Source organism: Pezoporus flaviventris, unplaced genomic scaffold, assembly GCF_033815535.1.
Source record: "Pezoporus flaviventris isolate CSIRO_AGI_PZ_B2104156 unplaced genomic scaffold, CSIRO_AGI_Pfla_v1 ptg000016l, whole genome shotgun sequence".
Lineage (NCBI taxonomy): Eukaryota > Metazoa > Chordata > Aves > Psittaciformes > Psittacidae > Pezoporus > Pezoporus flaviventris.
The window spans coordinates 9,586,122-9,601,016 of record NW_026892564.1 but is presented as its reverse complement, the minus strand read 5'-3'; the positions used below and the strand labels follow the sequence as shown (position 1 = coordinate 9,601,016).

At 42.0% G+C, this 14,895-nt stretch overlaps 1 long non-coding RNA gene across 2 annotated transcripts; it reads right to left on the bottom strand.

Annotated features, from left to right (window-relative positions):
* Positions 1 to 1,909: 1,909 nt before the first annotated feature.
* LOC133270011 (uncharacterized) lies at positions 1,910 to 13,289 on the bottom strand. Of its 2 annotated transcripts, none has more exons than XR_009743644.1 (3): positions 13,186 to 13,289; positions 3,483 to 3,691; positions 1,910 to 2,257 (listed from the first exon to the last, which is right to left on the bottom strand). It is a non-coding gene; the product is annotated as an uncharacterized LOC133270011 (long non-coding RNA). The 2 variants fall into 2 exon arrangements; XR_009743643.1 differs by lacking the exon at positions 13,186 to 13,289 and adding an exon at positions 3,794 to 4,368.
* Between the last annotated feature and the right edge of the window lie 1,606 nt (positions 13,290 to 14,895).

Sequence of the window (14,895 nt, the reverse complement as noted above, 5' to 3'; positions counted from 1 at the left end):
TAGGAGTTCGGTCTTAATTTGAGGTTTAGCTAAAATAAAGATGTCAAAATATTGATCTTTCCAAACTGTATGCAGCATGTGTTAGAGCTGGCTGCTGAGACTTAACTTCAGTCTGCATCAGGATTGCTGATGCAAGTCACTAGTATAAGTATTACTAAAAGGTTCGTTTTCTCTTTTGGTGTGTCTGCTACTGCTCTAAAGTTTTCAGTTTCATAATTTTTTTTTCTGAATATTGCTTACAAAAATACACATTAAATAGGTAATCTTTTTGGTTATAGATATATATGTGTGTATGTATATATAAAGTGGTGTGGTCAGTGATGTTTATTGAACAAAGCTAAGGCCTGGGCCAAAGTCAGAGCAAATTGCAAGTGTGCATTCTCTATGTCTCTTAACAACAAAGTAATGTTAAAGGACTACAGCTAGTGTCCTACAGTACCTGGCAATGTCTTCATTCGCCTACTTGAAGATTTTTTAGCATTTTATTTTGTGGAGAAATGAAATGTATTTCATTTTTTAGATTGGATGAGAGGTATATGGACATTTTCATCTTTGCTCTGACTATAAACATTATTCCTCAGGAAGTTAGGATCAAAGAGCAGAAATGATGCTTCATCTTTGCTTTGTTTCTTAACGAATTAAGCAAGTTATTTTCTCTTGTCCTGGGCTCTGGCAGGCCTGAAATGCAGGAATTACAGATGTGGTAATGGCTGCTTTTCAGTAACAGATCCCTTCTCTTTTTTTTTTTTTATTTCCCCCCCCCCCCCCCCCCCCCGCAGCTTACCTATTTGTTTTAAATATATCTATCCATTTCTCTAAGTACTTGTAACTGGGTTTAATTGCGAACACTGAAAAATTCTCTCTTTCCAGATAGTAGTGTAGCTAGGAATGACAATTCAAATCAGCCCACGTTATGCTGTACAAGCAATAACTCTTCTTGTGCTACGGCGAATCACTTCACTTGCAATGTTTTAAACAAATATGCAACCAAAGTGATAAATGCAATCCTCTCACAATTTTTTCTTAGAGAAAGCCACTAAAAAATTTATCTGGTACATTTATTTTCAATTTAGTACTCCTCTGGGTTTGATTCTGAGTTATGGAGAAGCTGGATCCTATTTGTGTCTCTGCTACCTATTTCAGCAAATCACCTCAGCCTAAAACACTAGAGGCTATCTCACATTAATATGCTGATATATGCCCAGGATCACACGTACCTTCCCCACATGTTGTGTACAAACACCTTGCAGTGAATAAGTGCTGCTCCATGTGTTTCCATCAGATGCAATCATTGACAGAACTGGTTTTGGATGTAACAATGAACTTGGGCTTCCTTTGCATCCATGGAGCAAGCTTTTGTCTTTGGAAACTTGAATAAGAAGCTCATGTGCCAGTGGATCTCCATGTTGAATAAATGAATACAGGAGGGAAGGGAAAGTAAGTACAACAGCAGATGTAGGTAAGGGCTTTATGGCCCAGAAGGAGCAGTGAAAGTTTTAGGATGTGGACATTTTCCCCACTGCCGTGTTATGACCCTCATATATTGTGAAAGGAAAGATGATTACACTGTAGCTGTGTTACTATAATGTCATAAAATGGATGGGATGGTATCTTTCAAGGAGACTATCAAATGATTCAGTAGCATGGATAACTAACTACGGATTTCTCTGCATCCAAGACCAAGTTGTAATAACAGCTTGGGAATAATGATGCTATATTTTTCCATTAAAAAAAGTTTTATTTCTGGAACCTTGACAGATTTTTAGAGTAGCAGAGACTTCTCTTACCACTGAAGCCCACATCTTATAAAGCCAAACTGGTGTCTCCGAAACCACATTATGCATGTTGTAACAATACTCTCCCACAGACGATGAATGCTTAGAACATATTTTTCCATTTGAATCATCCATTCACTTAAAAATAAATTCTCTTATTAAACAAAATACAACCATGCAACAAGCTTTGTAGGTTTGTGTTCCATCTCTCCTCTTCATTAGACTATTAACACTTTGTTACTGTTTCAAATAATTTTCTGATGACTGCATCATTTTTCCTCTTCCCCTCCCATTTTCTTTTCCACATAAAATAAAGCACTTTCCATCCTTGCTTTGTTGCAAGCACACCTAAGTAAAATAAACGACCATGAACTGATCCTGCAGTGGCATAAATGCAAATGCATCTCTGGTGCTCCTTGAAACCAGTGGTCACACAGCTGCACATGAAGTTGCCTGTCTGCATTTCTCTGCTGGATAAAGCCCTTGAAGAGAAACAAAGCCATCATTACAATCCCTGACAGTGATCACTGAAGAAAAGAGTCTCCAAACGAGAAGGTTATGGGGGAGCACGAAAAGCATATGTTCTTTTTGCAAGGCTGGCACTCTTGGTGAGCAACAGTCACTGGTGATACACCTTTTAATGGGCATTATCTGTCCATTTCACAGCCCCAGATAAAAGGTAAACAATAGTCCAAGTTCCAGGAGTGATTAGCTTGGATAATTGTTCTGCTGCTTGCTTTGTGCAATTTACATCTATAAACACACACTGGGGGAATCATTTGCCTAGAGCAGCAGGGCACAGTAATTTCCTATATAATTTTATCCAATTGCTGCAGGAACTCATTTGAGCAATTGTTAATTAATCATTAACAATCATTAACTTCGGGTAGTGATGAGTACTGATCAAGATTTCCATGCTGCATTTTTAATTTCTGAAGGTTCATTGTTAATCAGATTAATAGCATTTTTGTTATTTGAGGAAAAGAAACATTATACATCCTATCCACTGAAAGGAACTGTTAGTAACATCTATGCCTTTAAAATAATTGCACGCCTTCACTCTGGCTGTTGCAATGGTCAGAGGCTTTTTTTTGCTGCATAAATTACTTGAAAATATTTTGCAGTTTAAATTAACAATGCTTTCCCATTGTTCCTGCTGTTCGGAACAACCATGAAAGCAGTGACACCACTCCCACTATTTCCCTCATGGTTAATCTTCTTTGCCTCATACCTCGTGGCTTTGAAATAAAAACAACAAACAGCTATTTGTAATACTTCTAGTGCCACCTTTTTCTCAATGATGTAGCTACTAATAATCTATTTTTCCATTAGTGAACCCTTGTGGCCCATGAGCGCCATGCTTGTAGATGAGGTAGATGTTGCTGCATCAAGACTTTGTGCAGCTCTGCAATAAAGGAACATTTAATTCTAGTTGCCTCTCACCCTGAAGTGACTTTGTGCGTCCCCTTGGAAAGAAGAGAGCAGCACAGCCCACGATGACATGCAGATGGAAACCTTCCCTTAGGATAAAAGGCTGGTCATTGTCCCTGCTCTCCTTCCTTCACACTTTCACCTGTCATCCTTGACAGCAGCTGTGGTGGGAAGGAAAGAGCAAGGAGCTCCCCTCCACCACATCTCCAGTGAGGACCTTCACCCTCTGTAGCCTGTCCAGTCTGCACCAGCCAGACGCTGTACCTCCAGTCTCACCTGGGACTTCAGGTGACCCCCAGGGAGAAATCAGTCTTGGAAAGTGAAAGAATTCCCCTTTCTGAGGTGCAAGGGAAAAGCAGTCCAGAAGCCGAGATGCTTGCAAGTGCTGGGAGGATGAGGCCAACAGGCTCCTTAAACTCCTGGCTCCTGGTTCAGCTCCAGCACCAAGGCCTCAGGCAAGCAACTCCCATATGTGTGCCTTCGCTCTGGCCAGGAAAAATGGGGTAATAATTAACTCACAGGGCTGTGAAGTACTTGAACAAGAAAAAACAGCATATTTGAACAGCACCTCCATCGGCTGAGCCTACCTCTGAGATGACAGAGTGAGCTGCAGTACATTGTCATGCCAGCACTGAGTTTATCAGGGTGCGACCTTCCAGCCTTGGGATGCAGAGATTAGCCACTCCTATCACTGCATTTACTGAGATAAACCGATCACACACCTTAGAGAGAGCTGTAAAGATTAAGGTTGGCAAGTTAAGCCCCTTGATGGTGAAAATGCTTATTGAATGGTGCTAAGGTTTTATCACTGCTGCTTGCCACACAAATACGTGCTATTGCATTTATTATTAGAATATGTTTCCCATATAGCTGCAGATTGTGAGGCCATGAATAGTATCAGGCTGAAATCAGGGTGATCTTATTTCAAGGAATTCCAGAGGAATGAGCAGTAATTTGCCACTAATTGCAAGGAAGCTTTGATAAAAACTCTGAACAGATTCCCAACAGCACATATTTTCCAGAGCCTGCCTGGTAATTTTCAATAAACCCCAAGAACAATATGACCATTAACTCTTATGTTAAATGTCATCCAGATTTGTTCATATCATTCTTCACCACACTGTATCTTTTCTATGGGTGTTTTCATAATTGATCGTGTGTGGCCACATTTGGCCTTGCTCAGTGATACATCCATGGAAAAATGTTAGATGAAGGTCAAATGAGGCCCACAAGGGATGGGTGATTTGACACCTTTCCCATTTGACACTTCTTTAAATAGTACAGAAGTTATCTTCTAGCTTGTGGCTACATTTGTAGACAGATTGTATCTGCACAAAGCTGTTCCCACATAAAGGCTTGTTTGAAGACCCACTGTGGTCTGTGGAGACTTGCACTGATCTACTGAGATTTCCTCTTTGTGATGAGTCTTGCTAAATAAAGTGATATGCTTGTTGAAAGAAACTCCACCTCTTCATGCTTGGGTGGTGTTGCTCATGGTCTAGTGTGAGGTGTCCCTGCCTATGGCAGGGGGGGTGTAACTAGATGATCTTAAGGTCTTTTCCAATCCTAACCATTCTATGATTCTATGCTGTTAAGTGGCTGTAAGTATTCAGAACGTTACCAGCTATTTGTAAGCCTATGCTGAAAGCTTCCCAATTGTAACAATACTGTTTCACTATTGTGAACCATTTTAAAAGGTAGAGGTCCTTTTTCTTAGATCTGTTGCCATATAAAGTTCCACTAGCAGTAATCAATACCAAATGACTTCAGTTACCAACCAAACTGGTGGATGGTTTGCAAAAATGCAATTTGTGATACCTTATGGGAAAGTTCATTCTTCAAATTATCAGGAAATATTGCAAATTCACAATTAGAAAAATCTCTTGAATATTTTGTCGTCCTGAAAGATCTGTGTCTATACAGAGCGTTAGTTTAAATTAATATTTCAGCTGGCTTATGTTTAATTTATTCTGTGTAGCTGGCCTGGTTTCGTCCTATTGACAGAGGAGCAGCAAATGTATGAATGTGCTCTGATTCCCTAATTCCCTATTTAATAAAATACATTAAAAAATTAGGAACAAGCTTTAAGCCACATCCCGCTGCGTGGTTAGTTCTTGTAAGATTAGCAGACATTATGGCATCCCAGTCCTAGCTGTGCTGGGATCCCAGCTGCCAGTTGCTGAAAGGCTGGGATCTTCCCTCACATACACATAAGCCATTACAAAGTATAACTGTTGATGTTTTAAGTTGCCTAAATTAGGAGATGTCCTTACATTGCCTAAATTGGGAGATGCTCATGATATTCATCAGGTCAAATCCATTGCTGACATAAAGCCACAGAAAGAAGTGCAACTAACTCTGAAGACCTGTAATGGCCTTCAGTACAAGGCTTCTAATTTCACCATAAAAATATCAGCTGTTATCTTTTTGTGTTTAAATGCCAAAGGAGAGTGTAAATGAGAGATTTTTTACATCACACATTGTTCTTGCTGATCATGTAGGTAAGGGAGTTTTACTGTGCTTTGCTTTAAGGTGTCCACTCCATCTCCTGGCTTTGCTGTGGCCATCACCCTATCCACCAATATGTCAGAGTGAAGGTACCAAAGGGATATTTTAAATGTTTGAGTCTCTTTCTTATAATTATACTCTGATTTGAAAAGCTGAACAATAGCAGATTCTGTTGTATTTTTGCTGAATAATAAGCTGCAGATTATTATTCAATGAAGCTTCCTTGAGAACTTTTGTGGGAAGAAAATGGTTTGTATGCAAGCACTGACACATTGATGGGATGTGTCTATGGGATTGATGGGATGATGGGATTTTTCTATGAATGAGAGTGTAACCATGTATAGCATCATGCTGTACCAAGAGAGGACAGTGTGCTTTTCCTGGGGACAGCAGTTCTCCCTCTGCGTTAAGTTACACAAGCTGGTTTGTGGGGTAGAGCTGAAGAGCCAGGGTGTCTCTCTGGTTTCTGAAAGCTTCTACCCAGAGAGACATTATGGATTTCACTGTGCACTTGAGCATTTTGTTAAATTATAACTCAAGTTTCCTAAAATACCTGAAAATCTGATGTGGGTGCCCTCCACACACTTGATCAAAGATGAGTAGTTTACCCATGGTACCAGACCAACTTAATGTTTGAATACTGGTGTAAATGTTAGCAACTTGTCTTTTTCAATAGAATCATAGGATCATGGAATCACAGAATGGTTTGGGTTGGAAGCGACCTTAAAGATCATCTAGTTCTAACCCCCTGATGGGACACCTTCCACTAGGCCATGTTGTCCAAAGCCCTGTCCAACCTGACCTTGGAAAATCCATTATAGATGGAATTCCAGGGTCAGGCACAAAGTAAAGACAGCGCAAGTAGGATTGTCAGACAAGCCCTGGCAAATGCTGAGCTGAGAGGGGCAGAGCATGTGCATCAGCATTCCATTTGCACTGCAGCCTGTTACTAGACTCTGCCACTGAGGACAAGCATTCAGTGAGGTACTTATTGAACTGGAGAGGTCAAGGTGCAATTACATATTGTTATTTGATCAGCTGTAGTCTAATAATAGGAAAAAACCCCCACCCAATCAAAACCCCATAATAAACCCCACGATGAAACAAAACACTGGTTTTCACCCAGACAAATGCCAAATCTACATCTGAATACTTCTATAGCCAGAAAGCAAGCAATCCAGAAAATGCTTATCCTTTCAAATATTTATGCAAAAATCCCCCATGGATAACTATAGTATCTTCATTTTTTGCTAGTTTATGTCCTTTTGTGTAATAAGATATTTTTAAATTACTCCCTTCTGACAACTTTCTAGAAGAGCTGCAATTTCTTTTCTCCCTCCCTCGTTGTGCTTTGCAAAGTCACATTACACTGCAGCGTTTAAAGCATGGGTAGAATTTGACAGGACTTCATAAAAAATATACTTTTCAAGACCAGAAATAATAAATGCTGAGGAAATTGCTGCTTTTTCTGTTATCGTCCATTAAATCCATGGGAAGGGAAAAAATCCTGCAAAGCTGCTAAAAGATCCACCAGCCCAATCTGTTTTTTAAACACAGAGGAAACTTCAGGAGACTTCAGTGACATGATTTCTGCAAGCAGGATATTTTGAAGCTAATAAAATTTCAGCTGGAAACCACTGTTATAATTTGCAGCTTTATTTATACTTTGCTTCTATTCTGCAAATAAGCTTCCCATATTTTTGTCCTCATATTAGGTGTTCCATTTCAGTCTAGGCAGACGTTTTAAGGCCAAAACCTAAGTCGTTGCTAGATTTATGAATCAGTTTTGCTACAGTAAGCATCTCTAAAAGAAGTGAAACAATCTGATATTTCTGCTATAGGAAACAAGTATCCTTCCATATACTCAAAAGCATCATTATTTTGTTGTTTAATGATAATATTCTGTGCTTTTCCTGATTTATGTGGTTTGGCCCTTCTGAATACCTTCATCTTCCAATTAGCTTCCCTATTACATATATAATTAAAGACAAATCAGATTACGGTGATTAGCATATATTATAAATCATTTTACTAATTTCTGAGGGCATATTCTTACAAGGGATAACATAGAAATTAGAAGGGTAATTAGGCCAAAATTACCCTTGCTAATGAATCTAAGCAGTAGTTTAATCCTCTAACAAAAGACACATTTTGATACTTTGGAGGTTGAAGGTGTGATTCTCAGGAACCAACATTAGGAATAAATCAAGAGCTTCAAGAAGATTTACAAAGATCTCAGCTTCAAGAAGCTTTACAAAGAGCTTCAAGAAGCTTTACAAAGAGCTCAGCTCCAAAACACCTGAACGAATTCTCTGGAAACCTGCTGCCATTGGGTTTAACTGTGGTTGCTTAAGATATTCCATAATGTTGTAGAATCTGAGGGGAGAGGAAATATCTCTCTGTGGGATGTGGCTCTTCCCACTGTTCTTGGAGCTCAGAGGGAGAAAGAAGGAGGTTTAAGGAATCAGTGCCTAGCTTTCCATGTGGTGTGAAGGTATGCTCAAGCAAGAATGATGGCACCTGCCATCAGGGGTCAGTGAGGGCAGGGTGCATGGCCAGGTCCTTATCCTTGGCCTATTGCCCAGGGAGATTTAGTGTTGCAGTGGGCGAGGAGTTGATGCGGGGTCGTGGCCAGAGTGCCAAAGGAAGAAACCCGCAGTGCAGGGATGCCCTGCTCCTGTCTGTCCATGGTTTAAGTGTGGTGGTCCCTCTTCCTTTGTCAGCAAGAAAGTACACTGAATTCAGGAGTAGCTGTTTTAACAGAAGAAAGCACCTCCAGGTGTCAAAGCCCAAGCCCAGTGCTCAGGAAACCCAGCATAATTTGCAGACACAGAACAGGGACACAGCCTTTGAAGGGTGGTTGTCCCAGACCTTTATGTGCACTTGAGTTCTTGACTCTCCTTTGAATTAGGAACCAAGATATGTCTGAGGTCCCATATCTTAGTGTCCCTATCTGTAAGCAGGAAAAAAAACCCAGTACTTTCTACTTCAGATAAGCTAAGTATGCTGAAGAGGGCAAGGGGTTCAGTGATAGAAATGGAAGGGCGTAAAAGTACTTGAGATCCACCAAATAAGGATTGCCAGAGCTATTGCAGGTGCAGTCCTTCGCTAGGTTCAGACTCATACTGAAGTGGCACTATTCACTAGAGGCTTCCTTTCCCCCCAGTTCTCCACTGGTATAGGTGTCTGTGCTCAGCCTGGAGCAGAGTACTTCTGCCCCTTGTTCTTCATTCTTGGGATGTATGTTTGGAATATCACAATCAAGCTGTTCGTGTTTAATGGCTGTATTTTCTAATGCTAATTGCCTGCTGAAATTTTGAGCCTTTGAGCTGAAGATTTCCAGACCAGGTTTCTGCCCTGGATTAATTCCATTTAAATGTTTAAGTAACAAAGTGCAGCTATTCTTGTAGACAGGGAAAATATTCTCCCTTCATCTGAAGGACAAAAAGAAGAAAGTGATAGATTGTTTTGAACAGCTTCAGTGTCGAAAGGAGTGGGAGCAAGAAAAGACTGAAACACTACAGGAAAATAGTCCTTTGAGAGGCAATGAGCCTTTTTGTGTTCCAGTGAAGCTAGCCAAGGTTTGGGGATAATAGTTTCCATATGCATAACAGGTTTGCACAACTATTTCCCCATATTCTGCTAAAATAAGGCAGTGCTTTGCATGGTGATACCATTCTTTATATACACTAAAATGACTCTCTAGCTGGTGAGGTGGGCTGTACCTCCATCACTGCAACAAGTGAGGGGATGGAAGGAGTGGACAAGCTTTAATGTGCAAAGTTGCCCATTGGAGGTGATGGGTTTTGACCTGTCCAACATCAAGGTACCTTTTCCCTTAAAAAAAAAAAAAAAGAGTAAGAAAAGACCTGCTATTTAAGCCACTAAGCATGCGTGCATATGTGTGGAGGCTGCTCTAAATGAAACCTGGCTTACCTGACTCCAGCCTATGCGCCTCAAGCTGTCAAGATCAAGGCAATATACAGTATCAGAGAAAATGCATTATACATTTCAAGAGGAGTATTTATGGACTTAGAAATGGAGAGATCTGCAGAGAACAGAACTAAGGCAAAAAGGGGTAAAGCGAGTTTTGGAGGAATTGAGGCATATAAGGGTATTGTAGATGTTTTTCAAGCCTATCTCTAGTACAAGCACAGTGTTGTTTGCAGGCCATGATCAGTCATCTTGAGAATCCCAAATAGACCGATGGGACTCATTGTAAACTACTGTTTAACAAAAGAAGCAGTTTTCATTGAGTGTCACTGGCAAAACAGTCTTGACTTGGGGAATTTTATTTAATTTTTTGCAACATTAACATAAAACTTTAATTACTGATTTGGACATTTAGGAAAAGAAGACACTTAAACAAACACTTAGAAAACCATCTTTCCTCCCTCAGCTTAAACCAGACACCTCCCAAGCCTCAGCCCCTCCTTGTTTCCACTAGCCCTCTCTCTCAGTCCCTCCCAGATCCTCTGGTGAGGTGATGGGCAGTGCTCATCATGGTCTGTGCCTAAGGGTGTGTTTCAGCTGCTCCTCCTTTTTTACTTGCTCCCCTCTGTCCACCAGCTGCAGGGGTGTCTGCCCTGGTGTGGCTCACACATGGCCACAAACCCTCTGAGGTACCTCGTCTGGCACGGAGCAGCTCCCCCCATGTGTTTCTTCTGCCTCACCTCAGGTATCTCCCACAGCTGTGCCTTCTTCTGTGTCTCCTGTCCCTTTCCTCCACCTGCTGGAGGCAGGTGCTGGGGATGCCCAGGTGGCTGGGGCTCTGCCTCATGCCCAATGCAATGACAGAAATCATGAAACCTGTTATGACAATGGTGAGTAAGAACCAATTTTCCTGGAGAGCAGGATCGCCCAGGCACCTCTGCATTAAGGAGTCCTTGGGGCACTGGCTGCTGGTGGATGATGCCAAAGAGAGAACAAGGTACCAAACATGAGCAGTAGGTGCAGAAGAAATGGATGGGAGTTCAGAGCTGAGCGCACAAGTTACTTGATCATGGTTTGGAAAGAGGAGGCACAGTGAGTTGTGTGTCTGAGAGAAGGGTGAGCACCCCTGTGCACACTCCAGGCTGTGGAGGGGCTCAGGCTGGCAGTCCAGCTCCAGGAGCCTGTGGTAAGACATCCAAGCCTGGGAGGTGTGGGGAGGTTAGGTTATACTATGCTCTTCCTTTTGGCTAGCTCAGGTTTCTGTCTCTTACCCTTCAATGTCAGCATAGTCAAGGACTGTAAATCCTTCTCTGGGAGGCAGCCAGGTGAAAGCTGGTCACTGCTGCAGCAGCTCTTTGTGGCTTTAGGTCTGCTTGCCTATTCAAAAGATGCTCCTAGCAGCTCTGCTCCATGCACGATGGGCCACATGTCCAGGTTTTGTGGAAAAGAGATAAATCCCAGCCAGAATTAGGTGGCCTAAGGGGCTATAAATGAAAAAAAGGGAAGCTGGGAGACTCCTGGGGATGTAAAGAAAATTATCTTAAGTAAGTTACTGTCTTATGTCCTGAGCATTAAATGGATGGGTTCCCTTCCATTTTCTCTGGCCATTGCTGCCATTCAGCACCTGTGCTTCCTCTTCAACACAAGGTCTTCCTATGGGCTTGTACAACAGTCTGGTTTCACCGGTGACGTGGTGGTAGCCCTTTGGCAGTGACGCGAAACAGTTGTAAATCACAGCACAGGCTGAATCCCCAGGGCATCTTCCCTGCTCCCTGCACTGGGTGTAAAGCCTGACCACCGAAATTGCTCTTTCCACTTGGAAAAGACCTACGGGCCTGGCCAGCACTAGTGGAGCAAGTAAAGACCTCCCAACACACACAGTCCCCAACATTCCCTACCCCTGCCTGGCTGTGCTGGAAGGGTGCTGTTGTTTGATTGGTGTATCTCTTTGTCCTTGTCATCTGAGGTGGACACCCCTTAGAGGGGTGTCCTCAAACTTAAAATAACTGGACTTTCTCACACTGACATAACCATCACTGCACCACATATTTCATCTTGTTACAACATTAGCTTAACCTCAGGAAGGTTTCTTGTTATGCAAGCCCTAGGAGATAGATAGGCTGATTAAGCTCAAGTGAGTGTAATTTTTATCACCTTGGGAAGAAAGCTTTCCTGCAACATAACATGTAACAATTTATCACACTTTTCTTCCCTGTGGCACTTACAGAATATGTAAGCGCAAAGGATTGCAGTCAAATATAGAATTGAAGACACATCAAACTTTAATTAATTTTCTGGAAGAATTTATGTGGAGGAACCAGTGGGAGGTGAGAAGCAGAGCTCATCCCTGTATTTCATTTTCCTCAGCTGCATATGACGGTAGCTGTCTCTCAGGATGACTCTTTCTTGTAAGCATGCTCAGAAGCAGCTGGAAGCTGGCTAGACTGTGACGGATGGTGCCAAACCTCTATTGTTTTGGCTTAAGATGGGTATTTTGGAGTGGTTTTGCTTTAAAAACAATTATCCTCCAAACTTTCCATTCTCTCTGAGGCGCAGAAAAGTTCCTGGTGAGGCAGGAATCATGGGAAAGGTAGCAATGAAATGAATGTAAATCTACCATTATCCTGACATAGCTTATTTAGGCTGTGAGATGAAAAGACTCAGGAGCATTTCCATGCTTGGGTAAGTATTACCGATGAGGCATTGCTAGAACATCTTGCTGCAGGACAGACCATTCACCAAAGAGCAGGCAGACACTGCTGATTGTGTACGATCACAGCTGGCTGAGAGCTCCATTGAGGCTCACGCTAGACATGCTAGCTGCAATAGGAATGTTGGCTGGGGCAGAAGCATGTGTTTTAATACAGCAGATCCGTGTCAGCAGCAGCCGTAGTGGAGATGCAGTCATGCTAACAAAAAGTGCTTTTGCCAGCACAGCATATACGAAGTATAACAACAACAGAGACTCCCTTTCCAGCTTTTGGCATCTACTTAGGAAACTGAGCTAGAAGCGTCTGCTGTTCCTGTGCAAGCTGAAGAGCTGAGGCGTTGGAGGTGGTATTATCCTCTCTGGATTGGGCATAATATGCCTGGCAGGGGATGGTGGCTACTCTGAGCACAGCCCCAGAAATCCACATTTCCCACTGGTGGAGAAGGTTGCACCTTCAAACCAGGACAGGCTGCAAGTGTAGAAGGAGCTGGTTCCTGCACTGGGAGTTTCATGGGTATGATGCACCAGTGTCTAGTCTCTGACAGCTCAAATCAGGGCTAATCCCCATTATTGATAAGTCCTTATAGACTTCTGCTAAAAGCAGTAGATCTTGCTAAAGAGCCACTTTGCAGAAATCACTATCAGCTGGCTCAAGCAGGCTCAACTAACTGGTACTGACAACTTCACACTGAGCACCCTCGAGATCCTGCAAAATGCACCCGCATCAGTCTGTTCCCAGAGCCAGCATAGTACAGAATCCAAAGGGATCTTAGACAGATGAGTTTTTTGCATTGCTTGGGAACTAGACACCCTGTAACAACTGCTTACCTTGTTAGCAGCTAGCAGGTGCCAGTGGGAGGGGATTTACATTCACTAGACAAACCAAATTCCAGTGAGAAGATTAAACTTGTAAGAGTCTTATGGAAAATAAACATTCTGGTTAAGAAGAGAAGCTGGAGAACTGGCGCTAAGGATAACCACTGGGTACTTAGACCTCAGCGAAGAGTGTTAATGGATAACTTGTTAATGGATAGCTTATTACTCCAATCACTGAAGGAAACCTCAGAAGTCCATTTGGAAGGAGTTCCAGAAACTCTGTGTGTGTGTAAGATAAGGAAGGAGGCCAACAAACACAGCTCTGTTGAAAGCGCTGGGAGTGATTTAAGAGACAGGAAGAGGATCTGAAAAGCTGTTAAGGCTGCAAAAGAACCTGCTTCCAGGGGTAATAGGATTCTAATTTTCCCAACCTGAGGTGCAGGATACAAGCTGGACAAGAGGGGTTTATTCTTAATGAAAAAGTAACCACTTGAGTAGAAAGGGGCAGAGGCAGAGCCTTTATTTCTGTTATATTGAAGTCATTTTTCTGGCTCCAGCATAGACATTTGTGAAGGAGGAGGATGATAGTGCAGAGCATAACTCCTGCCAGACCTTTTTTTGAGAAGTTCACACACACACTAAAAAAAAGGCGCCTGTATCTTTATAGATTATAGCAAAATGTAAGACTGAACTACCTAGACAGAAGGACATTGACTCTGCCAGGATACTGATACTTTCAAGTATGGATAAAACTCAGTTCTATGACATAACAACTCCCCCGAGGTTACTGCTGGTCTACAATCAAGTCTTTGCACACTAGGCGTAGATGATTATATGATTATGGCCTTATTCCTCCCTGTGCCCTGCAAGACAGGATAAGTTCTTGCTCCTTTTTACACTGGAGGTAATTTTTTATTGTATGCATTGCAAGTAAATGCATGCATTCTTATATGTATCTTTTTAAGAATGTGATTTAATATAGTATAGGAGGCCTAATTCCGCACCACCAGAGGGAAACAAGAATGGCTAAACAACTGCAATGTCTTATTATGATGTATTCTGTCACCTGTGCAGGTAAACCTCTGGGCTCAAAGGGTGGCTCACATCTGATTGGTAGTGAGAGGTTTATGAGAGAAGTACTGCAGGAGTTGTTTAACATCTTCATCATCAACCTGATTGATAACACAGAATGAACCTTCAGCAAACTTATAGACGATATTTAATTAGAATAAGCAGCTGGCAAGATGAGTGGCAGAGCTTCAGTCCCAAAGACCTTCGCTAAACATGAAGACAAGGCCAGCCTGAACAGCTTGAATGGTTTATCAAAGGGAAATGAAAAGTTTCGCATTTGTGGCAGAATAGCCCCATGCATCAGCACAGGCTGGGAAGTAACTGGCTAGTGATAATCCTGTTAAGAAAGCCCTTGGTGCTTATGGTGGATGGGTACTGCATCACCATTATAGGTGATGGGCATTCTTACTGCAAATAAGGCAAGCCATACATTTGGCTATATTAGGAAGACATAATGTAGCTCTCCATTAGAAAGATTCTTGGGATGGCAACGGTCCTGCTCTGATCAGGAGATTGGAGTAGATTACCTCTCAAGTTATACGTCAACCTATATTTCCATGATGCTATAGCTTCAATCTCAACAGCAGCTTAGTCACTGAATAACTTAATGTTAATTATTTTTCCCAGAAAATATGTATAAATGATTCCCCT